This window comes from Sarcophilus harrisii, chromosome 1 (assembly GCF_902635505.1).
Source record: "Sarcophilus harrisii chromosome 1, mSarHar1.11, whole genome shotgun sequence".
NCBI classification, from domain to species: domain Eukaryota; kingdom Metazoa; phylum Chordata; class Mammalia; order Dasyuromorphia; family Dasyuridae; genus Sarcophilus; species Sarcophilus harrisii.
Genome location: NC_045426.1, coordinates 188414827 through 188442801, shown reverse-complemented (window position 1 = coordinate 188442801; position 27975 = coordinate 188414827). Strand labels below are relative to the sequence as shown.

General features: G+C 34.5%; 1 protein-coding gene across 5 annotated transcripts in view; it reads left to right on the top strand.

Moving 5' to 3' along the window:
• The first annotated feature begins 11119 nt into the window (after positions 1-11119).
• Positions 11120-27975, top strand: part of LOC116423435 — a 52973-nt gene continuing 36117 nt past the window's right edge. For all 5 annotated transcript variants that reach the window (XR_004234054.1, XR_004234051.1, XR_004234053.1 and 2 more), the window contains exons 1-3: positions 11120-11251; positions 16109-16215; positions 17002-17185. The gene's annotated coding sequence lies outside the window, so the exon portion shown is untranslated. The remainder of the gene's footprint in view (positions 11252-16108; positions 16216-17001; positions 17186-27975) is intronic.

The window sequence follows — 27975 nt, the reverse complement described above, 5'->3', positions numbered from 1 at the left end:
CATCACAGATCTTCTGAGTTCAAGACATCTGACAGCCTCGGCCTTCCCAGTAGCAGAGATTACAGTGCTGACTTGATGTTCCTTTACTGAATGAACTCCTTCATGGAAAAAAGCTTCTTGGCTTGAATTATTGTGAGACTCTTCTACTGAAATTGCAAAAACTTGATATAATCAAAAAGGGGAGAGGGAGTGATTTTACCCCCATCTGAATTTTAAAGTATAAATTTTAATTTTTCATCTCTCTTCAGGTGTTAAGTATGCTGGTCTCTACATCTGCATACATTCTTTTGGCCAATGAACAGTCTAAGATATTTTCAAATAAATATGTATAATTTACTTAGTTCAGCTGAAAAAGAGACAACTATCAGAAATGGCAATAAAAGTCACATAATGAAATAAGAATACTCGAAAATCCAAGGATTTTAGTGTGGCCCATTATTCATTCAATTCCTGGCAGCCTTTATGATTACAAATCACTTGATTGACTAACTAGACATTCTCCAAGTGAATTATGAATCAGGTTCATTTTTCCTGGTTGATAGTTGGTACATGCTGTAACTCTCCCACTTTGTGATATATCAAATTCTTGTAACAGTAATAAGAGATATAATCAACTCTTTATTTCAGGACAAATAAATTGCCTTTTCAAAAATGAAATGTGGTTGCTAACATTTTAACGGCACAATGTAATTCCCGCCTGCTCTTCTCAGGGTGGAATCCACAGTCATGACGTAGCTTTTGAGATTTTTTTATTCTGTAGAAGGATTTTCTGTTTGACACAGAACTCCTATTGACATGAGTTCTATAGGAGGCTTAGGCAGTCACTCCAGCCTAGGTTGAATAAGAAGTCACATTTTCTTCCTTTTGCAGTAAGATATGAGAATAGAGATTGGGGGTAGGGTAGATCTTGCCATTTTGGTGTAGTCCTTTGAAATGAACTAGACTTTTCATTGAATACAGACTGCCCAATAAGGTCATGATGTCCTCATTTGAAAAATGCTGAGCATTTTAACAGTCTTTAATAGGTAAGGTCTCTGTCGGCCTGAATCTCTAATTCTTCTGTACATGAAATTCAACCCAGGGGGTAAATTCTGCTTTCAAACACATTTAGTTTCCATTTGCTTTAATAGGAATTCTTCACATATAACCTATACTGGTAATAAGCAGCAGATTTTTTTTTTGCATACTACTGAAATTGCTTCTATCTTAACCATTCAAGCAAAAGAGAAATAATGGGTGCTTAATACTGTAATATTAAAAATTTGGGAATTTGGCTCCCAATTCACCCACTATGTTAGTGAAAATGGTTCCTCCACTGAATTGCTTAATGTACAGAAAATGTAGGGTCACCCCTCTCTGTCAGAGCTATCGTGGGGCCTTTTTACTAAAAAAGCAACTTGGAAGCATATGGCAAAGAAAAACTAATTCTGTGATCCCTTGAAGGTAAAATAAATCAATGTAATGAGAGGGCTGCCTATGCAAGGACCACAGAATTGGGTCACTTTACTTTTTCCCTCTCATAGCACATTAGAAAGGAGAATAATTAGCATTTTAGCATCCCAGAGCATTTTTACTTAGTTCTTTGGTTTTCTCCTATGAATCAAAACATATTCATAAATAGACCTTAAATTGTTTATTAATGAGTTTCATCATCTGAAAAAGGAAGTATGTTTAAACAAAAGATTCTACTAAGCGCACGCCAACACTCTTAATTTAATTATAACTGCTTATACACTAGGCATTATTATATAAACACAAATATAGGCACCTTTTAGGAGCTTTGATATTTTGTTCCAATAGTTTCTCTTCTACTTACCCCCACCACCTTTTAAAAAAGTATCTAAAGTCCTTGAATTTACCCCTTGGCCACCTTGAAATCTCATTTCTAATCCCCTAACACCCTTAACTATGTGCTCAGTAGTTCAAATTGTTATTAAACAGCTTTTATGGGATTATAATTTTTATTCTTGATTAGGCAATGAATATATATTATCAACTATTACATTCATTTAAAAATTGTGATTAAAGGTTTAATCCCCCAAAGATGTTTATAACAATATAAACTGCCCCAGTATAATTGGAATTAGGAAATTAGAAACTTGATTTGAGGAGTGGCCAAAGGATAAATAAATTTATAGGTAAAGATGACATTTCAAAGTTTTTGGTACTTTGATTCTCTGAGATGATCATAGACCTCAAACTGGACTCCCTAATACTACTTGTAGGCTGGCTGTTTGCAGTTTCTTGACATCAAGTGATTATTGTACACACAGAATAGACATATCTCTGTGAATATATATATGTATATATATGTTGTATATAGCATATATACTTTCACATATGGACTTCTGGTTACTTCTCTATGCATCCTTTTGCCTGCCTGAGCAGTCAAAATACTTTCAAGTAAATATTTATAATTTATTTTGTCCAGATGAAAAGGAGGCCACTATAAGAAATGGTAATAAAAGTCACTTATGAAATGAGTGAATATTTTGCCACTTTTAGTATATTCCAATTAATGTAAATAGCCAAATAATTTTTTGCATACTTTGAAATCTCTATTTTTCTCTCTCCAAATCCTACAAATAAATTTTCTCACAATATATACATATATGTGCATAAAATATGTGTATATAAAAATATATGTGTACAATTAGTGCAACTTTTCATTTCTTTTTCTTTTTTTCCAAGAATTAGCTGGATAGTTCCCTCAAGGGTCTATTCTATTCTATCTATACCGACACATATTGAAAGTTGGGCAACCAAAGTCATAAGTGAGTTAGAGGCATCATTTAGAGCCTCAGCTACCTTGTCTGGCTTACAAAATAAGGTAACAACACACATACACATCATATATATATATGTATATATGATGTGTTTGTGTGTGTGTGTGTGTGTGTGTGTATGGGAAAGATAACATAGGAGTATGTATATGTAAATGTATGCATATGTATACAGGTATATATACCATTTTCCCTATAGAATATAAGCTCTTTGGAGGTAGGAACTACTTAATTTCTTAATTTTCATTTTTATATACTGAGGATAGTCTAGCCTAATACCAGACCTGAGTTCAAATCCAGCTTCAAATACTTCACTAATTATGTGATTCTAGGCAAATCATTTAACCTAAACTTTGCCCAAGATTCATCACCCATAAATAAAAGCACCTTTCTTACAGGGTTGTTTTGAAGATAAAATTAGGTAACATTTATAAAGCAAACTTAAAGAGTTTTCTTCCTCTTTTCCTCTCTCCCTCTCTCTCTCTCTCCCTTCTCTTCCCCTCCTCCCCTCCCTCCTGTCTCTCTTTCTCTTCCTCTCTCCATATATATATATATATATATATATATATATATATATATATATACACAAATATATGCATTCAAATGTACACATATAGGTTTCTTTACTGCTCTGAAGTCAACAGCTCTGGGGGGATCTGTGCACAGTTGTTTGGATAAGTGGCAAAATCTTCACTCTACTGTGTGCTACCTTATATATTCAGGAACACTTTGGGAGGGAGAATAGGTTGTTAACTTCTATGCAAAAAATGCATATTGGAAAGGCAGTTGAGAGAAAGGGTAGAATACATGAATATGGCATGAAATTTAAAAGAAAGAATTTCCTGGTATTTGTCTTTCTAAATAAGAGTGTTGAGTATATATATTTTAAATTAAATCTGCCAAAAAGGGATGTAATCTATACTCTAACTGCTGACTTAATCCTCTTTTGAATTCCTGATAGACAATTTTGTATTTTTGAAACATTATTCAAAAAAACTCATATATATATATATATATATATATATATATATATATATAGTCTTTGTTCATTTTTCTAATAAAAACTACAGGGTAATGTTTACACTGGAAGAATAAATAGAAAACCAAGCAATCTGGTGATTTTAATTATTATAGATAAACAATTTGGTCAATTCAGGCCAAATCCCATGTCCTCCGCTATTTTGCAAAAATTTTCTGTATTATCCCCTCAAGTGCCTTGTTCATTCTGTTTCTGTAGATAGTCTAAAAGTTGAACGATTGGAAAATTCACATAGCTTCAGCTCCCTTGCTTGTCATACAAAATTAACTAATAGAATATTACTGCACTAAATTTCCCTAATGTTAATAGCACACAGTATACATTGCCTACTCCTTTCCTTTACCTGTTTTTTGGAGTGGTGAGGTGATATAATGAGATTTTGTTTTGTTTTATTCTGGCAAAGGATTACATTATTTAAAGTTTAATTAAAAAGCAATGATTGGTGAAAATGAGAGAAATTTTGGCAAGAATCAGTCATTTATTTTTTGAAGCACAAGTAGAACATGATAAAATTCACTTGAATTTAAATGAAAGTGATGAACCAAAATGTAGTAGTATTATATTGTTTATTATTATAATTATTATTAATTGGAGAATCTATACCTCCATTACTAGAATGGAGAGATTCTGATGTAGAAACTCCCTCCACTGATGCAGATTGATAATTCATTTACAATGTCTATTTTTAAAGAGTGGCTATGACACTAAGAAGTTAAGAGACTTGCATATGACCATTCATTTACAAAATAGTGTAGTGGATACGTTACAGTATCTGAAGTCAGGAAGACCTAGATTCAAATCTCCCCTTAAGTATTTCCTAGCTAGATGACTCTGGGTAAATACTTAAAACATCTTCGTGCTTCATTTCCCACATTTTTCAAATTAGTCTCTGTGGCCTTCAGAATCTTTGAAGCTTCAGATTTTTTAGTTCTATGAATATGTGTTAGTTATATGAACTGAATCCCAGTCTCACTGATTCCAAAGTTACATTTCTATTCCTTAATGTCCTATCATCTCTCTATCTTGCTTTATTGAGTTATGTTTAGATATTGTTTAAGACCATTCATCTTCTTTGATCTCAGTTATTAATTTTTTGTAACTTCAATTTTTATTTTCTTTATTTTTCTGATGTACATTAATTTAAAAAAAATATACTCATTTCTTTATGAATCATGTTGGGAGAGAAAAATCAGAACAAAAGGGAAAAACCATGAGAAAAAAAGAAACAGAAGAAAAAGGAGAAAAAAGTGAACTTAGCTTGTATTGATTTACATTCCTTTTCTATAGTTCTCTCTCTGGATACAGATGATGTTTTCTATCCAAAGTTTATTGGGATTGCCTTGAATGATGGAACTGCTGAGAAGAACCAAGTCTTTCATAGTTGGTCATTGCACAATCTTGTTGTTACTGTATTAAATGTATTCCTGATTCTACTTGTTTTGTTCAGCATCAGTTCATGTAAACCTTTCTAAGATCAGCTTGTTTATCATTTTTTATAGAACAATAACATTTCATTACCTTCATATAACATAACTTATTCAACCATTTGATGGACATCTACTCACTTTCCAATTCTTTGCCACCACAAAAAGAGCCACTACAAACATTTTTGCACATGTAGGTCCTTTCCCCTCCTTTACGATTTCCTTGGAATACAGACCCAGTAATGACACTACTGGGTCAAAGGATATGTACAGTTTGATAGCCCTTTGGGTAAAGTTCCAAATTGCTCTCCAGAATGTCTGGATCATTTCACAACTCTACCAACAGTGCATACATTGTTTCTGCAGTCAGAGAATTGACTTACTTACCTGATACTTACCTATATGATCTGAGGCAGCCACTTAGCCTCCCTAGGCCTCAGTTGCCTTATTTTCAAAAGAAGGAGTTGAACTAGATTGCTCCAGAAGTTTCTTCCATTTCCAGATCTCAGATTTGATGATCAACAAGACTTTGCTTTGGTCGTTAGACTATTTTGGGTTAGCAGGTAGATGGTACAGTAGCTAGATTACTGGGCCTCAGGTCAAGAAGACTTATTTTTCTGAATTCCAATCTGACCTCTGACACTTACTAGTTGTGAGACTCCGGGCAAGACACTTAACCCTGTTTGCCTCAGTTTCCTCATTTGTAAAATAAGCTGGAGAAGGAAATGACAAACCATTCCATTATCTTTGCCAATAAAATCCCCCAAAAGGATCATAAAGACTAAGACATGACTGAAAAACCAAATGAACAAGAACAACTCAGTCTTCTGTCCTTGATCAAGAATTCCATGGATCAGTCCTTTTATCTAATGGATGGCTTGGTATTTGTTGGTCAGTTCACTAGTCTCCTTGAGCTTCCTGCCTATTGACAACTATGCAAATAATATTGTATCTGGAAGGAGAAAAGAAAAGCTATTTATTAGCTTGAATTGCTTGATAATATAAAACACTAGAATGGGAACAGTATTCACCTAAAAGGGAGAGCTTTTGCCAGTGATAGAATGAATGGTTAGAATCAAAAATTTCTCTTTCTGTGGATATGGATAGTATTTTTCATCACAAATTCTTCAGCTTGATTAGAATTGATTGACTAGAATTGATTAGAATTGATTGAATTGATTAGAATAGCCAAATCTGTCACAGTTGATCATTGTACAATATTGCTATTACTATGTACTATTGTTTACCTTGTTCTGTTTACTTCACTTTGTATCGGTTCATAGAACTCTTCCCAGGCTTTTCTGAAACCCTCTTGCTCGTCATTTCTTATATGGTTCAATCATATTCCATCACCATCATATACCACAACTTGTTCATCCATTTCTCAATTGATGAGAATTTTCATTTTTTAAAAATTCTAATTTTGAACATGAAAAATACCAACAAAATAAGGGTTTATATATGTATACATATAAAGAATAGAAAAAAAGATGTAACTACAATTCTCTTATATATAGCTGTTTTAAGAAAAAAGTATAATAAATAATACTTTAATATTTAATATTAGTATTAGGAAGTATTTAATACTTCCAAAGCCATTCTATTGGTCTGTATCTCTCTTAGATTTTCCTTTGGCTCTCTTCTATATATTTTGAAAAAGTTCATTCATGTCCTTTTCTTTCAATTCTTTTTTTGGCATCATTATCATTATCTCCCTTCCCTCCTATTCTTTGGTACAAAAAAGTATTTTGCTATGACTATTTTTGAACATATACCTTTCCTTAGTTGTTTTTGTTGTTTTTTCTTTCTGGGATTTCTGGGGTTAAGTGACTTGTTCAAAGTTACACAGCTAGAAGTGTTAAGTGTGTGAGGCCATATTTGAACTCAGGTCCTACTGACTTCAGGGCTGGTGTTCTATCCACTGCACCAACTAGTTGGCCCTCTTTACTTAGTTTTTAATGATCTCTACCTCTACAAATTACCTTTACTTCACTGTACTGTACATACATTATATTTCCTTCATAGCAGCTAAGCTCTTCCAAGGGAGATGTTGCTTAATTTTTATCTTTTTATTCCTAGATCCTAACATAGTGACTTGAAAATAGTAGATGCTTATTAAAAATTAAATTGATGCTGGGGTAATAAAGTCATTAAGGGGTGACAAAAGTTAAGAGTAAGGGGCTGTTAGGTGGTGCAAGAGGCAGATAGTCAGGAGGATCTGAGTTCAAATCTGGCCTTAGACACTTAATATTTCTGACCTGTGTGACTGAAAAAGTCACTTAACCCCAATTGCTTTGCAAAAAAAAAAAAAAAAAAGTCAAGAGGAAGAAAGGGGTGGTACAAAAATTACAAAAGAATGGATTGTTAAGCATGGCAGAAAGGTGAGTTGTTTGTCCAACTTTTCCTTTTTTCTAAGATGGAAAAGTAACACACATAAGAAGGAACTTCTCCTTACCAGAGTCATTTGTTGGGCATCTTCACCTTCTGATATTCTTTGTTTCTATGAGATATTTGCCACATATAGACATGTCCTGAAGATTCTGTTCTCTTTTCTAAGTAGATGTAATGAAAGAAGAAATGATAACTCTGTTTTTCTCCCCATTCCTTTTCTGTTCCCTCTTTTTTTTCCTGGTTTCCATTTACCTTATAGGATAGAAAATTAGGTTCAATCTAACAAGATGAAATTGAATAAATTTAAATTAAAAATTTAAATTGAATCCAATTGAAATTGGATTAAAAATGTCAATTGTACAAAAAATATAAAGTGGGTAGTATGGCTTGACAATGGTTCTTCTGAAAAAAGATGGGGGAAATACTCAATATGAATCAGAGATGAAAGCAGGTCTGGGTAACTAGAACTTTACCCCACCTGGGAAGTTTGGAAGGCACTGGCAGTGGCAGTGCTTGTGATTGTATTCATTTAAATGGATAATGGGGTCTAGAGCTTGGTGATAGGATAGCTTGAACAGCTAAGCTCTGGAAAGGGACCCCTAGCACCAGTTCTTGATCCCTTGTGAGTTCTGTGCACATATCTGGGATCTTAGGTTCCTAAGGAACCACAGGAGGAGAGAATAAGAGAAGGGGGTATATAAACAATTCAGATTCACCCTGAGGAATTGGGGTTAAATGGAGCACATAAATATGAGTGTCAGGAGGAAGGAACTAACAGTTGTGAATGATTGGGACATGTTTAATGTAGAAGATCGTGTCTAAGTTGTATTTTAAAGGACAAGTTAAGTCTCTGAATGGTAGGTAAAGAAGAAGTACATTCTAGGTGTGAAGTATAATGGCTAGTGCAAAAGTCTCCAGAGATGGAAGATTAAATGTTTGTGTGTGAGAAAGAAAGAGTACAGCAGTGGCAGTAACATTCAATGAGGCTTGAAAGAAAAGTTGAGGCCAGATTATGTAGGACTTTCAAAGCTAAACAGAATAGATTGTATTTTATTCTAGAAGCAATGGGAAAGCATTGGAGTTGATTGCATAGAAGAGTTGAATGGTCAGATCTTTGCTTAAAAAAATAAATTTTGGTAGTAGTATATAGGATGGACTAGAATAGAGAGAGACTGAGGAAAGGAGAGCCACTAGGAGATTGTTGAAATGATTTACGTTAGAGAAAATAAGGGATTGAACCAATTTGAAAGGGATGTGAGTGGAGAGAAAGGGCTCAGGTGTGAGATATATTCACATATATTGTGAAAGTAGAAACAGTAAGATTTGGCAACTGATTGGGTATGTGGAGAGAGTGAATGAGGAGTTAAGGATAATGCTTGGATTAAAAATCTGGGATATTAGAGTAGGACACGAGAACTAGAATGGTTGTACCTTCAACAGAGATAGGAAAGTTTGGAAGAGAAAATAATGTAGGGAAAAAGATCATTATTAATTTATATCCAGCCTTGAACTTTTGTCCTGCCTGCTGGACTTATTGAATTGAGTGTCTTACTCCCAAACAAAAGATGTCTAAAATAGAAATCTTTATCCTTTCCCCTAAACACATCCATTACCAAACTTTCTTGTTTTTGTTGAAGGTACAACTACCCTTTTAATCTTAACCTCAGTGTTGTTGACAAAGCCACTATTATTCACTCTACATAGCCAATCAGTTGCCAAAGCTTGTTGTTTCTACCTACATCTCTCATCATTTTTCTCCCCCCCCCCCACTCATGTACTACCACTTATTTTCAAACTGGTATCAACTTTCTCCTGGACTTTTGCTCTCCAGTTGACCTTCTGCCTTGTCTTTATTCTTCAATACATCATCCATGCATTTGCAAAAGAGATTTTTCTTAAGTATAGATCTCATTGTCTCACTCCCTTCCCTACTCAGTAAATTCTACTATAAATTCCTTTGACTTCTAGGATCAAATGTAACCTCTTTTATTTGACATTTAAAATTTTCCACAACCTGGAACTAACTCTGTCATCTTAGCCTTATTATACAGTATAATTGACTTTCTTTCTGTTCCTTATAAATGATATTTCAAGAATACCTGAAATTGAACTCAAGTACTTTCCCTCCCTGCCATTCCACACTGAATGTACCTTTGGTGCTGCTAATCATTGATGTAGTTTGTAGTGTATGACTCTAAAATTCCTATTTATGGCTCTAGTTTGTTGGCCACAAAGTGAATGCAATCTGAGATTTTATTAAGAGAGTCATAGGATTCAGGTTAACAGTCCTGACAATACTCTGCCCTAGTCAGAATATATCTAGAGGATGGTGTTCAGTTCTCAGCACCACATTTTGGAATGGGCATTGACAAGCTAGAGCATGTCCAGAAAAGGGTAACCAGGATGGATGCCATCTGATGACAAGCTGAAGAAACTGGGCATATTTAGCTTAGAGAAGACTTAGGAGGCGCATTTGAAAGGTTGTCATGTAGGAGTCAGGCTTGTTTGCTTGGTCACACAGGGAGGAACAAAAAGTATTAGTAATAATATTATTTATATAGTGCTCCTAAGCACTAAGCATTTTGTAATTATTTTATCATTTCATTTTCACAACAATCTTGGGAGGTAGATACTATTATTATCCTCATTTTACAGATAAGGGAACGGAGACAAAAAAGAGTTTAAGAGATTCTGAGTCACACAGCTAGTAAGTGTCTGAGGCTAAATCTGAACTTAGGTCTTCCTGATTCCAAGTCTTGCATTCCATCCACTGAGCCACCTATTTACGAGTAGAAATTATAGATCTTTGCCCATTAGAAAAAACTGCTATAAATATTTTTTGTGCTGATTTCTAATATGATTCTGAATTTTGCTCATCACCTCCTATTTTCATGGGAATCAGAGATCTTTCTCAATAAATAAATTGTACATGTTTAACCCATCTAAAATATGGCACTAATAGTTTCCTGTTTTATTTGATAGGTAGAACATTATTTATGTCCAATGGAAATTAGCCATTATTTATGTATTCTGCATGCCTTTGCATCATTTTTCCATTGTGTTGGTATCTTAATGGAATTATTTCCTGTTCTTATCACTGATAGGACCTAGGTTTTCTAGGAAGAAGTGCAAATATGAATCTAAGAAATGGATCTTGAATAACCCATTATAGACCATAATCTTAGAGGCTTTATGAAGATCATGAATGATTTCTTGATAAATTTCTGTGTTATGATCTCCCCTAAAGTCACTTTTAAAGATGATGTATATATAGTTCTGTCTACTCAGTTTAACTTTTCCTCAAAATGTTTATCTTTTATCACTTTCTTTATAATTCCTCTTTGTATTTAGCTTTATTGATTCTTGGAAATTTATTTTTCAGGTAAAGAAATCATCATCAAGATGCAGCTAGATGGCATAATGGATAGAGCACCAGCCCTGAAGTCAGGAGGACCTGAATTGAAATCTGGTCTCAGACACTTAACACTTCCTAGCTGTGTGACCCGGGCAAGTCACTTAACTCCAATTGCCTCAGCAAAAAAAGAAATCATCATCATTTTGATTCTTCATCTTGACAAAATATTTCAATAGACCAAGTTGAAAGCTCAGTGGTGGTAAGAAAAAAATTTGCGGGGGGACTAATGAATGATACATATTTCTTCCCAGGATATATATTTTTTTCTCTGAAGCCAGTATTATTTAATATAGTGACTTTTTTCTGCTTCTGCTATTCCATTCAAAAGTAAATATTTGCTACATTTAAGCAGTCCTGAGAGACAAAATGATAGAATTAATATAGAACCACACTCAGTATAAGAAAGACCTGAGTTCAGATTCTGTCTTAGGCACATCTTGGCTAAGTGACTTTGGGCAAGTTGCTTAACTCTACAATGCTTTGAAAAATTCTCTGAGATTCCAAATTTCAAAGAAGGTACTGATCCACATTTGTTGAGAATGATCCTCTCTGGGAGCCATTACTACCAAGGAAATCATATTCCTTATCCCTATGCTATAATCCTGATTATAGAGGGAACATTTTCAGAGCTTTACAGATATGCCAAGAGTTCTTTTAAAAGTAAAGGTGCTTCAAAGAAATTTCATGTTTTGAACACATTTTGTTGCCCTCTTGTGGGAAATTCCATCTTAGAAGTAAAAAGTTCAGCTTAATTTTTGGATAAAATTACAAACAAGGCCATTTAGGTCCATTTGAGTTGTTAAATGAAGATCTAGAAACACAAAGTTTCAATTCTGTTTCTGGTGGTTTGGGTATCATATTGTTTGTTATATTTAGAATTTATACTTTTTTGATTTATTTGTTGGGCAAATATAGTAATCTGTGAAATGGAATTTTGTTTTCTCCAAATCATATGATAAGATCTCTCTATTTGGAATGAAACCAAAGAGACAAAAACCTTATGTTCATTATCTATCCTACGATCAAATTCACACAATTTCTCAACTCGTAAAGGTTTGTCTCTGAGATTTAAAGTTTTCTTACTACATACTTAATAATACCTACTTTGAATGATTGGCACTTATGAGTCATATTGAGAATTTAAATATCAAGTACAACATATACAGAATACAAGGCAATTGAGAAGATAGGATTAGAAACAATAATGATGTTTACCAAAATGACACCCTACACACAATTGACAGAACAGCTGATTCTCATTGAGAATTTCAATATGTGATTGAACATTTGTGAACATGACCTGCTACATAATACACAACCTGGGACTTTATACAACATGTAAGCCACCTAGTGACTTCTTACTATATCTCCCCCTAGCCTCAGTCAAACCAAACTTTATTACTGTCTCATAGTGAGTAAAAAATAATTTACGTGCCACTTAGTTATGATGATAAACATTCTGTTTGCATTTTGAGTTCAGCATCAAAAATATATTAAAAAATCATAAAGTTTTCATGTTACAAACTACAAGTAGAATAATAATGGCATTGAGGTCACTAGATTAGATCAGAAATGTCAGACATGCAGACCTAGCTACCTGTGTCTTGCAACACTAGTGTCACCCCCTCCAGATTAAAATGGTATTAAGAAATATTTGACAAAAGAAATGAAAATTCAATGAAAATGCAGATAATAGTATATTTGAATGTGGCCAACAAGGATCCTTTGGTATGGATCTGTTTGACATCATTAGAGTATACTACATATCAATAATCCACTGTTTTTTAGGCTACTTTAAAGATTTTAAATGATGACTTTCTGTCACTTTTCAAGATATTCTCCTGAAATTTTTTCTTGGAAATTATGTGAAGTAGAATCATGGAATTTTATAGAGTAAGAAACCATAGACATCATTTAGTCTAATTTAACAGATTGAGAAAACTGAGGTTTAGGGAGACCAAGATTTACCTACAGTTACACAGCTAGTTAGTGGAAGATTATAAGTACTTCACACATATAATTCTATTTGAGTGATTAATAACTTTTTTCCTGAATATGATAATTGTGGAAATTAATGGCAAATTTATGGAAGATAAGAAGGAATGTCTTGTTTCTCTCCAAGACAAAAATAGGCTAATGCACATTCCCATAGTTCCTTTTGCAGCATTTAAATTACTTATATTAAACTGATAATAAAATAATGATAATAGCTGGCATTTATATGACACTTTAACTTTTGCAAAGCACTTTATATACATTATCTTCTTTGACTCCCACAACAACCTTGTATTGTAACCTATGCGAACTATTGTGCAAACTCTAGTAAGTTGTTCATATTCTTGAATTTCTGGAGACTCAAAGATCTACCATTTCCATAAGTTTTATCTTATGTTTTCTCTTTTACATAATATTTCAAATTCCAAACACAGAGATATCCCTTTGAAAGAGCCATTTTTTCATTCTTTTTGCTTTCATTTGCATTCCTAGTACTCTGCACAGTGCTTGACACATAGAAGCCTGTAAATGCGCTCCCTCCCTCCCTCCCTTTCTCTCTCTCTCTTTTTCTCTTTTATTTTTCTCTCTCTCTGTCTCTGTCTCTCTCTCATATACACATAGAATTACTAATAACATCATATTTTTCTATAGAAAAAGTTTAAAACAATGTCTCCAGACTATTAATGTGTCAATCCCCTTACCTTTTCTTCCAAAGAGACAGTTCAACATCATCTTGTCCCTTCTTGGTGACTTACTACATGATAGCAGCTGCCCTAAAACAGGGGTTTGCCTATGTTAGGGTTTCCCTGACCATTTGCTATCATTTCAAATGAGTGGCTGCATTACATTTTTCTTTTTGTTGTATTCCTTGTCAGTTATAACCATTGTGCTTTTTTTCTTCTTTTTTTCCAATCTTCTTTTAAAGAACTAAAAAATCTTCTTTATTTTTGGTCTGGGCTTTTGTCTTAGGTATAGGATACAGATCTATGCAAATCACAACTCTTTCTTGAGTCAGTGAGATGCTGAGATGATCTCTTTATAATATTTATATTATCAACTCAATAACTTCAGAGGGATTTTCAATTTTAGAAATTCATCACAGCAAAGAGACTTTGGCAAAAAGAAGTAGGATAACCCTGACTAAAAAGACTCTAAGGAGAAATCTTGTAATTGCATATAGTTCAAGGCATAAAAATCCGTATGGCATGCTATTTAGGGTGTTCCAAAAGTCTTAGTACAGTTTCAAACTATTAAAGCTTAAAATGGCACTAAGATTTTTGGGACATGCTTGTGTAGGTAATCTTCATTGGAAAGATTATAAGTGGGGTTAGATTTAAAAATCCAGCAGGTTTCATAATTTTTTTTCAGAGGTGGCCCTCCAAATAATAACATTAATACATCCATATACATAGAGACAAGGGCATTTAGGAGGTGCACCAGACCTGCAGTCAGGAACACCTGAGTTCAGATTTGGTCTCAGACACTAATGGTGTGACCCTAAACAAATCACTTAACTCTGTTTGCCTCAGTTTCTCCATCTGTAGCCAGAGAAGAAAACGGTAAACCACTCCAATATTTTGCCAAGAAAACCCCAAAAGGGTCATGAAGAGTCAGATATGACTAAAAAATGAAGACACATATACACATTTGTATGTTTGTATATGCGTGATATACATTTTTTAAAGTTACAAAGCACTTTATTTATATTATTTTGTTTACCCATTGAACAAGCCAAATACTCACTGACAATTTCTAATTTTGTTTTCGTTTGTGCTTTTATGAACAGGTAGCAACATTTGGAAATTAACTATATATAAACACAAAAAGTTTGGATTTAGATCTCCAATAACTGCTTCTTTGGATCATCCATTATTTTGGGAGTTAGTAAATTTAGCAGTCTTTCATAATACCAATCCCCTAGATCTCTTCCTGAATTTAGTATTATTAATTCTACCCCTCTCTTCTTGAAAAAGTCTTTTTCCTTTGATTTCTATGACTCTACAGTCTGTGGGCTCTCCCCAATCTCTTGCTCCTTCTTTCCTATCTTTTCCACTGATTTCTTTTCCATTTTTTTCCTCTCTAAATGTTGGGGCAAGGTATGTGTTGTTCTTAGTCTTCTTGTTTCTCTTCTCTCAGCTTTATGGGACCCACCAATTCCTATTCTTCAGCTGGAGGTCCTGTCAGAATCTTAAACACAACATGTATTCAAAATTCAAATGACCAGCTTCAACCTCAAATCTCTTGATTTATTTATGTCTCTTAATGGGTTTTTAACAGATTTGAAATTCATTTGTGAATGCTCCTTCCTTGTACAATTATTCATAAAATTCCTCTTAATCATCTTCTTCTTTCCATACCCATCCTTCTTCATTCCTATCCTACTTCAGGTCCTGCTTTTCTCCCACTTTTTACAATAGTTTCCTGAGTGATCATCTCACTCCAATCATTTCCCCCCTTCTAATCCAGACCAATTTTTAAAATTACAGATCTCATAAAGACTCTTTGCCTGTGGTCCTCAATGGCTTATTTTGTCTACTGAATTTTCCATGCTATAATAGATAAGATCTGAGTGAGATAAGAATAAACACTCAATTCATATCACAAACATGTTTTTAGCAAATAACATGTATTTTACTTTTACTTTTACATTTGAGAAATTATCTTTTTGGTTCAAAGTAAAGAAATCTTTCTCAAATTTAAAGTTCTACAGCTACCATTTGTGAATTTTGATTCTAAGGTAACACAAACACATGAAAAGCAATAACTTCATTTTTTATTCATTGAACAACAGGAAGTGAAATACCATGATAGATTTTTTTTTTTGTAATCCAAGAAAGCTCACTAAAAATATCCCTTGCTTTACATAACAAGTATTCAGAAAGTTGTATGGGTTTAGAATTTTGATAATCAAATCATATTTCAGATTTATTGAAGACTTGACATGTTATTATTTATAAAATAGCAAATCCTTTTGTCATATGAATGACTAACTCCTAATTTAGCTGTTTTGTGCATTCAGGCTTCTATATATTGTTTTCTTAAAGTCATATGTCCATTTCAGAGGACTCTTTCCTGCAAAATGTCACCAATGATGAACTATTCAACAGCCCTGGAGATAATGGGTCACAAAGGCTAGAGAAGAAGGAATCAAGCAAAGAATTTCATCAAGTAAGGATATGGAATTGAAAAGTAGAATAAAACAAAGGTTATACACATTTTGGAAATAGCTAAAGAAAAATGCATGAATTTGTATTTGTAAACTTAGCAAAGTCTAAGTGAAATTATGAAATTGGGGTTAAATTTGTGCATGTTGTTTTCTTCAGTCGATGTATGACTCCCAAAGCCTAAGGTTCAAGTATGACAGTTGTTATGTTTCACGCCTTGACTTTGGTGGAATGAGCCGGAAGCCTAAAAGTGAATTCGCTTAGCGAGAATGACTTCACAATTCAGCACCATTTTCAACCAGTCAAAAATGCTGCCGTTTTGGCTTAACTACAGGAAGAGTCTAAAACTCATGGTTTCTGTGACAACGCAGGGTCAGGTGACCTGGATATGTCCTGCCAAGCTGTTCCCGAGGAATAAATAGGCTGTTTGTAAACAGGACGGCTCAGCATTCTCTCACAAGATTTCAAGTTCACAAAGCATGAGGCAGCTGGGGGAAGGGTCAAAGGTGAAAGGTGACAAGCCATCTTGGGCCCATTCTTATGTGGAGCCTCTGGCTGCCTTTCAGACTGAAGTCCTGGAAATGTGCCATTGACAGGCCTCCTGCCAAGGGATTTGTTACTGTGAGAGCTTGGCTTAGCAGGATTTTATTACAAAAATTGTCTCTATTCTTTGACGGTTTATGAAAGTACCCAAAAGAAGAGAATTAAAAAGAGAAATATATCTGTAGCAAACCTGTAAACAAATTCATTTCCTACACAAGATATAATCAGAATAATGTTTCTTTTCTAGGGACAGAAACCCCTAAAAGTGAATTTACTATATAAAGTAATACCTGAAGATTGTTGGCAAATCACATTCCAGAAAAAAATGCATCAAGATAGATAAAAGGATTAAAAAACATTGACAGTTCACTTGGGACTGTTGCAGATATTGTGGGAGGCTGTATATCTCTGCTGCCCTATAATTATCACAGGTAAGGTCTTTGATTTAGAAGGTCTGATGAGATATTGTAACTAATGAATCCACTTACTTTATATGTCATACTTGTCTTGACTGTTAGAACCTGGTATATGAAATGAAGGAAAGAAAGGTAGAATTGGGCTTCCAAATTTTCCTGTAGATTTTGTTATTGTTGTTGTTGAGGGCTGTACTGTATGCCATGGAAACTATAAGAAACTGCTTATCTTCCATAAAGATTTCTATGTCCAGGTAGTTCTCCATGATTATGAGTGATTTTCATCATAGAGGTGACCCTTTTGAAAGAGTTAGAGAGCAGAGGAAATCTTTGAGGAAAAGTACAGGTCAGATCAGCATAAGGTAGCTAAAGTTTGAAAGGTAACATGGAATAGTGGATAGGGTGCCAGATCTGAGCTAGGGAGATTTGGATTCAATATTTAGTACCGTTGAATCCCTGTGCTTTAGGCTTTTAAACTAGGTTTTTAAGTGAAAGCTGAGCATGATGTCTTCTAAGATCCCTTCCAGCACTATAACTGTGAATGGAAGATTGCAATGATGGGATTCCTATGACAAATTATATTCTTTAAAAGTAGCACTCAAGCCATTGCAAAAATACAGACTGAAATGAATTTGGTTAAAAAAATATAACTAAACAACATTTTATTAAGAAAAATTGACGAAAATAATGGAAACCATCACATCAAGCTTGGTTAATAACCTTCATTCTGTAATGATATGAAGTCAGGGAGGAGGAGAGGCAGACAATTGTCCTGTATAACCTTTATACACTTGCTTGATTTTTTTTTTAAATGGAGAACAATGAAACACTTCTATTTTGTCTTTCAGTAGAATTATGTAAGTGGAATTATGTGAAGATTTCCCATTTCATGGACTTTTGCTAGTTTGCTTCCATTCATTTTCTTTAGAAAAGCTCTAGAATCATATTTATTACTTGAAGTCATTTGTCATTATCTTCTCTTTATAAGATTTCTTGGGAGCATGAGCATATCTATATGAGACAAATTGGTAAATAGATTTCTTTTCTATCTTAATAATGAAATAATGCATGTAGAGTATTCTATAAATCTTGAAGTGCTATGTTATTATTAAATATATCATACATTATAGCAACAGCAATAATTTTACTCTTGTGTAGAAATTTTCAAACTCCTTTTCTATATTATTTTTCTTGTGCTCAAACTTGGACATTTTGATCAAGTTTCCTTTTTGGTCAAAATTTAAAATGCATATAAGCTTGGGGTTCAGAGTCATGTTACTTATTTCTCTGTGTCCTAAAGAGCATAATAATCTTTAAAATTTTTAATTTTCTTCCATCATAATGAGACTGAGATTTATAAATCAATGATTATCATATTTTCATCATCGTCTCAGAATTCATATTTACACAGTGCTTTAAGATTTAGAAGGTGTTACAAAATAAATAAAATAAATATTTTAATCTCTACTTTACAAGTGAAAAAAACCAACAAGGCAAATAACTTTCAGAGGCTTATACAGCTAGCTCAGTGAATAGAATGCTGTGTTGAAATCAGAATGATCTGAATTAAAATCTTTCTGCAGACACTTATTAACTGTGTGATTTTGGGCAAGTTATTTTATTGTTAATAGCCTTAATTTCTTCATTTATAAAATGGGGACAATGATAGTCTCTACTACCCAGCATCATTGTAAGAATAAAATAGATGATGTTTGTAAAATGCTTTGCAAAATGTCAACTATTATTGTCATCATAATGAATATAAAAGTGGTACTTGAACCAGGTCTTCTAATTCTAAACTTCCATAGTATGCAATATACTCTTTCATCATAGAGTATGGATATTGGTGAGGAATGTATAATCTAGAGTACCATTCTCATTTTTATAGACAAAATTATCGTTTATGAAGGTTGTTGTATCAGAGATTTTGAATTGGAAAGAAGTCACCAAGTCCAATTTCCTCATTTTACAGATGAGGAAACAAAGTCCAGAAGTGATATGTCTAATTAATAGCAGAACTGAGAAGACAATTCAGATCTCTTGGTTCTTAGTTGATGATTTTATGATTATAAATTAAGTAAAAAAAATCATCCTAAGATCAATTAAAATGCTTATCAATAATAAAAATTGGAGGTATAGGAGCTTTGAGAGAACATTTCAAATGCTATGCAACTTCTGCTAGTTTTGATACAATCATTAACCCATTTGTTGCTGCAGCAGTTAGTTTCCCTGCTACTGCTACATGTGATAGCTTGAATCTGGGTTATGGGTCTAGAGAAGTCAGGATGCAAAAGGGAAGGAGGTAGAAAGCTAGCTAGTTTGTCCATGGACACTAATGGGCAGTAAAGGACCTTGAGTACTCTGTTCTCTAGTTTAGTAATGAACAAAAAATTGGTTTTGGTTCCTGATTACTTTTAAAAGATCCTTATTTTATTGTTATGGGAAATCTTTCTATTGGTGATGATCCCAACTCTTTCATATTTTAAAAGATTGTCCTAGTGGTTTTCTGTGGACAAAATTATCCCCATCAGTAAACACACACAAAAAATTGAATCCATCACTAATCCCTTTTCTCTCTAATAATGATACAACATTGTGTTGTTGTTGATGAATAAAAGTTAGATTAAACCTGATCATATGATGGGGACCAAAGCTTCTTACAAATGAGGGTTGTGATCCCACATGAGGTCATATAACTGAATGTGGGGGTCATGAAATTGTGACTTATTATCAGTAAATGTTTGATTTGTCTCATAAAAGTTTCTTGGGCAAAAAAGAGGTTGCAAGTAAAAAAAAAAAGAAGCTTTGTCCTAAACCAATAAGATTTAGGGAGCAAACACAGATACTTCAAGCCTGATAACCCCTCTCTCTAAAGAGAGCAGAATGGCCTTTAGCCCCAACTTCCTGCTTCCCTTCCTGACAGAAATTATCTCCCTTGAAGAAATAGGGGGAAGGGAGGAAGCAATCAGTATCTATTTTGCTTCCCTTTGAGGCACACAACATTATCCTGTGCTATAGATATGGTACCTTGTTAAATGTAGCTCCCCCCCAAAGTTATGAATACATTTATACACCATAACTTTTTTAAAAGAGCGAAAACAGCTAAAAAAAACCCTCTCTTTTCTTCCTTCTTTCCAAGATTTAAACAATTTATTATAGAATGCATTTTTTGATACACCTTCTACATAAATATGACAGTTGATAAAAATTTATTAAGCAACTATGTTGCAGTTGTTGTGGTAAGCACTAGAGATACAAAGAAAGGAGATAGATTGTCTCTGCTTTCAAGGCACTCACAATCTAATTTGAGAAGTTAATATATTAAAAAGTTGAAAAGCCCTGAAGAATTGGGAAGAGGGAGGATTCCTTGAAGGGGAAAGGACTGGATGGGGCAGTGCTTGGGGCAGCTGGTTGGGAGTACCCTTCATAAATGGAGGGTTAGGATTAGAGGAAGTGAATGACCCTGGAACAGGATTCCTAGAAAGTTGATATAATCTCACTGAAAGAGGAGTTTCTGGAGACAGCGAAGTCCAGGAGAGTAGCCAGGTGGGAAATGATGACATAAAAGTTAGTATAGAAGTCAGGACATCAATTATATGTAATGCTATCATATGGGTGTATACCAAGAAAGGGAGAAATATGTGTGTATATATCCACTATTACCTAATAATTGAAATAATTATCTAATTTATCCTTACAACTCCAGATTAGTAGAATGAGACTCTACAGTTGAGCAGTCTATTCACCTCCCTTTAATGTTATCACCTTTTTTTTTTTTTTTCTGAGATTGTCCCCAATTTATTTTGTATAGAGCTTAATTGTGCATGGTTATTTGCATGTTGATCTCTCCATGTTGAGCTCTTTGGAAGCAGTGACTTTCACCTTTCTTTGTATCCTGTTCTTAGTATAGTGCAGGACACATTATAGATGTTTAAAAATGTTTGTTGATTTGACTTGATCACATTGACTTGATTGCCTGAGGAAAGGGGAGAGGAAAACTTAACGTAGTTTTTTTTACAATTCAAGCAAAAAAAAAATCGTTTTTGTTTATTTATTTTTTTGCTGATATAATCTGAATCACCTGAATCAGTGAATATAAACTCAATTGTAGAATAATTGCTTGCTTAGTTCTTCACTGTTTATCTTTAGGACCAGTCAGCCTGAGTCAATGTTGGGCCCCAGTAGAACTGATATTTCTTGACTCTTTTTCTTTTTATCCTGGCAAATTCAGTCATCAATTAACCCTTGTCATCATCTGAAGGTTCTGTTAGCCAAATGCCTTGTTTTTAAAAGGCTGTTTCAGAATGACTCTCCTCCCTATTTCTCCAGCAGTAATAACAGAGCAGCTTTACCAACTGTCATTTGCATTATGTGAGAAATAAATAATCTTCAGCATCACCAAACCCGCCTAGCCAGCATATGTCTAACAAGACTACAGTTATACATACACACACAATATATGTATACAAAATTTCCTCTTCATTACTCACATCCTATTTTGAATTGTTCTAAGCCAAAAGCATGGATTGCCCAGACATACTGTTTATTTCACTACTGGTGTTATTTTTCAGCATTCCTCAGAGAAAGTAATTTTTTTTATTCCTTATATGTTGAATCCTGAAATAGCTGAATGAAATATATAATACAGCCAATATGTCCTCTTTTGCTTCTTAAATCAAAACTGGCCTTGGTGAATCCTTTAATAATGAGAAAATGGAGAGAATAATCTATGCCTGTTTAGTGCCCCTACATATCCTAGGGTAACTCTCAAATTTAAAACCCCTACATCCAGCTTTTCATGGGGTCCTTTTATTTAATTATAAGGGATACCAAATCACAATTATTTAGACATGTTTCTTGAGGTTTCCATTCCATATTTTTATAGAAAGTTGTTGGAATATTTTCAATGGATATTTTACCTATATCTTCTTTTAGGCAATTTCCTTTTGCTTTTGTTGGGAGATGTATAGATATCTGAGTTTTGTAATAGGAATGTATATGACTTATATAGGTATATATCCATTGAGCCCATCAGATAAAAATTGGACTTCAGATGGACACTTGTGTCAGAATAAATGCCTCCAAATTTAGGTGAATGCATTTTCTGATCAGAAAACCTCTGGTTTTATTCTTGTTGAATGAAGGAACACAGTGACAAATAACTTCATTTATATCATGCTTTATACTTTAGCAAATGCTTTCATCATGTCAACCCTATAAAGAAGGCAACATAAATATCATTGTCCCCTTTATGGATGAGAAAATTAGAGTTCAGGGCTGAAAGCTCTACCCAGCTTCACACAGTTCATAAGTGACTGACCCAGAATTTGAAGCCAGAAATCTGATTCAAAGTATGGTATCTTTTTTTTTTTTTTTTTTTTTTTACTTATCACAATGTCCTTTAGCAAGACTGGTATTATAGAAAGAGCATTAGTCTTGAAGTTAAACACACACACACACACACACACACACACCCTGAATTAGAATTATACTTTAAGTACAGACTAAATACAACCCCTCAGAAACTCAGTCTCTGCTATAAAATAAGTGTTACAATGGAGTCACTATCTACTGCTAAGGGTAAAGAACATACTTTGTAAAATCTCACCTGAATGAGTGATTATTTTTATTTTAATGATTATTCTTATTTTCTAATAATTCCTCTAATATGGATAGAAATGTTTCTGTACCATGTTAAAAAGAAGTAAATTGTCCTGTTTTGATGTCTAGGCCCTTTCTTTGATATGACTTTCAGGTAGACCAATAATTTGTATATTATCTCTCCTGGATCCATTTTCCAGGTCAGTTGTTTTTCCAGTGAGATATTTCACATTTTTTTTCTATTTTGTCAAGTCTTTTTTTTTGGGGGGGGGGGGGGGTTGTTGTATCACATCTTAATTTCTCATAAAGTCATTGGTTTCCATTTTCTCAATTTCTATTTTTTAAGGAATTATTTTCCTCAGTGAACTTTTATACTTCCTTTCTCAATTGGCTAATTTTACTTTTTAAAGCATTATTTTCCTCATTAGCTTTTTGTATTTCCTTTTGTACTTCTCTCAATTGTTTCCCTATTTTTTCCCCCTTTACTCTTGATTTTCAAAGTCCCTTTTGGGTTCTTCCATGGCATGAGCCCAATTATTATTTTTCTTGGAAGCTTTAGATGAAGGAGCTTTGACTCATCTTCTGAATGTGTGTTTTGATCTTCCTTGTCACCATAATAACTTTTAATAGTCAGAAAGTTTTTTTTGTTTTCTGCTCATTTTCCTAGCCTATTACTCTGCTTTTAACTCTTTGTTAATGTAAGGCTCTGTTTCCAGGGGGGAGGGGGCGCTGTACCAAGCTTTAGGGATTTTGTGCCATGTTCAGAAATCCTTCTAGGAATCTGACCACAAGCACTCTTTTCTGCCCTGGAGTTGTTAAGTGTGTTCCTGCGCCAGTAGTATGGCCGATTGGGGTTAGGGTTCTGTACCAGGCTCCCACCCCATTGCTACAGATCCTTTCTACTGACCTTCAGAGTCCTTCTTGGTGTCCCTGGACTGAGAGGTCCCATCATTGCTGCTGATTCAGAGGCCTCGCCTCAATTACTCTGGGGCCCAGGCCGGGGCTGGTTCTGGATTCAGAGCTCCACCTGGCATGATCTGTCCTGGGACTGCATGCTGGATTTCCACCCTGTTGTCACAAACCTTTTCTGCTGAGCTTTTAAGTTGCCTTTGGCTGGAAAATGTTCTGCTGTCTCTTTGGGTGTTGTGATGCTCTAAAATTTGTTTAGAGTCATTATTTAAAGGAATTTGGAGCAGTTTGGGGGAGAGCTCAGGCAAGTTCCTGCCTTTACCCTGCCATCTTGGCTTTACCAATTGCCCTGTTTTTAACCATCTTTTTTGAGATAGTTCTTGAGGTCTAGTTCATGAGAAACAGAAAATGAAATTGACCTTAAAAGTAAGACTAAACAAAATGTTATATGTCAGAACTAAAATATGTAAAAATAAATGATCAGGTCAAGTGCAAAAGCTTGAAAATTTTAGGCAATCTATTTCTGACCACTTATAGGGATAATAATAACAATTACATGGCAATGTTCTCCATTAGAATCTAACTATGATGTCTTAATGTGGTATGGAAGTAATTCCAAGTTCTCAGAGGCTGGAATTGTAATATGGGCCCTGAAAGGGCTTCCTTTCATTGGAAAAAGTCATGTTTGAGCTCAGTAATCCTGTATGTGTGTTTGTGTGTGTGTGTGTGTGTGTGTGTGTGTGTGAGAGAGAGAGAGAGAGAGAGAGAGAGAGAGACAGAGAGTGAGAGAGAGAAAGAGAGAAGGAGAGAGAGAGAGAGAGAGAGAGAGAGAGAGAGAGAGAGAATCAGCCAGATAGAAAGCCAACTGCTACATGACAAAGTTTTTGGTTGTAGCAACTCATAAAAATCATCTATTAAGAAGTTGTTGAGAATTGTACTGCTGGAGGAAATACCTGCACCAAAAAACCGTGTCTTTAAAAAGCATTGGCATATTGCAGGATAGTTTTTAAATAGGTAGGACAACATTTTTCTTTTTGATACTTACTAATTCCCACAGAATTTAGTGGGAGCCATGAGGTATTAATAAGACGATACTGGTTGTGACTAAGACCAAAAAAGCATTGCACTGAATTAAATCTTCAGACAGAGTAATGCTCAAATCGTCTTTCTATAAATAGCAAAGATCTCTCGAAACCTCTGCTCGGAAAAATGTCAACTGTATTTAGTCATCATAGATGAGTAATAACTCTAGAAATTCTCTTTTTTCTGTTCCTTTTTAGACTTTTCAAATGTTATTTTGGTCTCATTTTTTAAAAGCAGTAAATTATATTTTGACAGGGTCAGGTTGGACAAAATAAACTTGTAGTAGCAGTTGTTACAGCCCCCTTGCCTGTAAAAGTTCCCATCTTTCCTTTAAATCACTTTGGACATTTTGCTTATTGAATATTTAGAAAAACTGAAAAAAAGTAACATGAACATCTCCTATTGAAGGTTGGAGCCATACCAGTTTTGAGAGAATAAAAGACATGATTTTAGGAGGTCTTCTTTTGGAAAATGATGTAAACACCTATAATTGGAGTGAAGGAAGTGGTTTTTGATGGGAAGAGTCTAGGAAAGACATAACAAAAGATAATAAATTGCAAAGTTATTGGTAAAAATATGAGTCCGATTTTTCGAATCATCCTAGGATGTAAGCAGGATACATAACATATAAATTCCATTTCCAAACTGCATGGGCATGCAAATTTGACCACACACACATGATATTTCAGTAGTTGATAGAGCTTTTGGATTTAAAAGTGAAATATCTTAACAACAAGCTTGATCTTTAACATTCTGTCTTCCTACCTTCTGCTCCAATTCCTCATTGTGACCTGGTGGTGACCCCAAGTTCCCCTAAGAATGTTAGTGGAATTCAAGCACAGTTAACTTCTCCTCAGCTGGGAAAATTTCATGTACAGGTCTGATGGACACACTGTCTGGCTCTCTTCCAAAGTTCATTTTGGCTAAGTGGGAGAGTCTAAGCTGGCCTCAGGGTGAGGAAAACTCAGGCTATGACCAACTTTCAAAGACCATCTACTAAGTCAGAGAGAGTTAACTGTCTGTTGGTGGAGGTACTCAGGACATTTTCAGCTTTTAATTAAAGTTCTTTTTGGCCTACTCCAATTTCTGATCCAAAACTGGATGACTATGACAATGGCATCATATGCCAGAAAAACAATCTTCTGAAATTTCTCACAGGCCACATTTTAAAGCTTATTTATGTCTACAACAAACTCTGTTGTACTGGGAATAATAACACTTTAAGAAATCACAACCAATTAAATCTTTCTTTGCTTTTAGACAGCTAGATAGAATGCTAAATCTGGAGTCATGAAGATTTGATTGAGTTCGAATCCAATTTATGGTACTCACCAATTAACTAATTCAGGAAAGTCACAATCTTAGTTTCCTTATCTATAAAATGGGAATAATAATAACATCTATATCCCAGGATTTTTGTGAGGATCAAATGAAATAACAGGTAGACAGTGATTTTCAAAACTTAAAAGTACCAGTTGAAAATTTTTAAAAAAAAATTTTTAGCAAAGAATTGGGGTTAAGTGACTTGTCCAGGATCATGTGGCTAATAAGTGTTAAATACTTGAGGGTAGATTTGAACTCAGGACCTCTTGACTTAAGGGACAGCGCTCTATCCACTACCCCATCTAGCTGCCCAAAAGCTAGTTATTATTTTAAATAATAACTTGGAGCAGTGAGAAGTTTATCTCTACAGAGTCATGCAACTAGTATGTGTTAGAGGCAGATTTTAATCATTTCTTCCTAACTCAGTAGTCAAATTTCCATTCATTACATAATGCTTCCTTTCAGTGATAGATATATGCATATATGTTTATGCACTTGATGGTCAGTTAAGTGGAGCTCAGTGCCCTCACAGAAGAGGTGTGTGATAGGGCCATCCATAGAACCTTATTATTCCCACATGAACCAGATCTTTTCTATGCTGTGAAATGTATGTCTTGGGGACCAATTTGTTTCATTCATCTCCTCTGAAAAGGGTATATAAATTAAATTAGTTATCACATTTGAACTTCATGACATGCGTGAAGGCAAATTCTAGGTTACTTAATTATTATTGTTTAATAACATTTCTAATCTGTAAAAAAAATACATACCTCAAATTTCTTAAATTCGTTTCTCTTCCTGATGAGACCTCTGAGAATACACTGCAATTATAGGAGTTGTTTTTCCTTAACTAACTCATATAATGTGCTTTGAAGCAGTATGGTCTCCACCCTGAAGCCCACAATCAGGCACCTAAACCAACAAAAAGGTAAAACCAAAACAGGGGAGAGTTTGGAGAAGGAAGGATATAATCAGATAAAGGAGGGGAAAGTTTAGAGAAGGATTGCAGAGGAGTAACAGGAGATATTACTCATGTGTTTCTTACTTCCATTGTTGTTTTCTTTCAGTAAAGGTCCCATCAGCTGGGGAGGGGTGATCTCTCCTTTGAAGCTAGCTCCTATTTCTCTGAAATGAGATTCCGTATTCCCAGGCCTTCACTCTGCAGTCCCAGCACAAACACTCATGCCAACAGCTGCACGGCACTTTAAAGAGGGAGCAAGAAGCTATCAAGCAATTACTTATTCCATTTTAGGTCCGAGTCCACGATTTTTACTTCCAGAGGTTTAGGGAGGGGAAAAGAGAGAGGTAAAGAATAAGATGCAGTAAATATCCTTCTGGAAAAGTGTATAACATAGGAAAGTATGAATTTAATTAGAAAGATAAAATTCCATCAGTGAGAGATGGAGGGAAATAAAACTGTACAAAATGGATAGTATTAAATGTGTAAATGAGTGAATCTGGCACTAACTTTTGTTTCCTTTTGAGATAAGCAAGTGCCATTCTCTGGTTTTGGTGAGCCCATTTTCTAGTGATGGTCATGCAGTAATTCTAAATGAAGCAGTCAGATTCCTTTATAGGGCTATGCAGAAGTCAGATTAGACTATTGTAGCTCCTGGAGCACTGCTGGAGAGGGCTGATGGTTTCATATTCTGTGCTGAGGCTGTGCTTTTCAAATAAATCCAAGTATTTTACAAACCCAGCTCCTTCCAGATAGTCACACAGTGCTGAAAGAGGAGCACCCAATCAGGTCAGGAGACTAGTGGGTGAATTCTAGCTATTTCTCTAGCTTCTCAGTGACTTTGGACAAGTTGCTTAGGTTTTCTGGAAGTCAGTTATCATTTCTATAAGATGATGATCATAGAATTTCAAAATGGAAAGAGGCTTAGAGATAA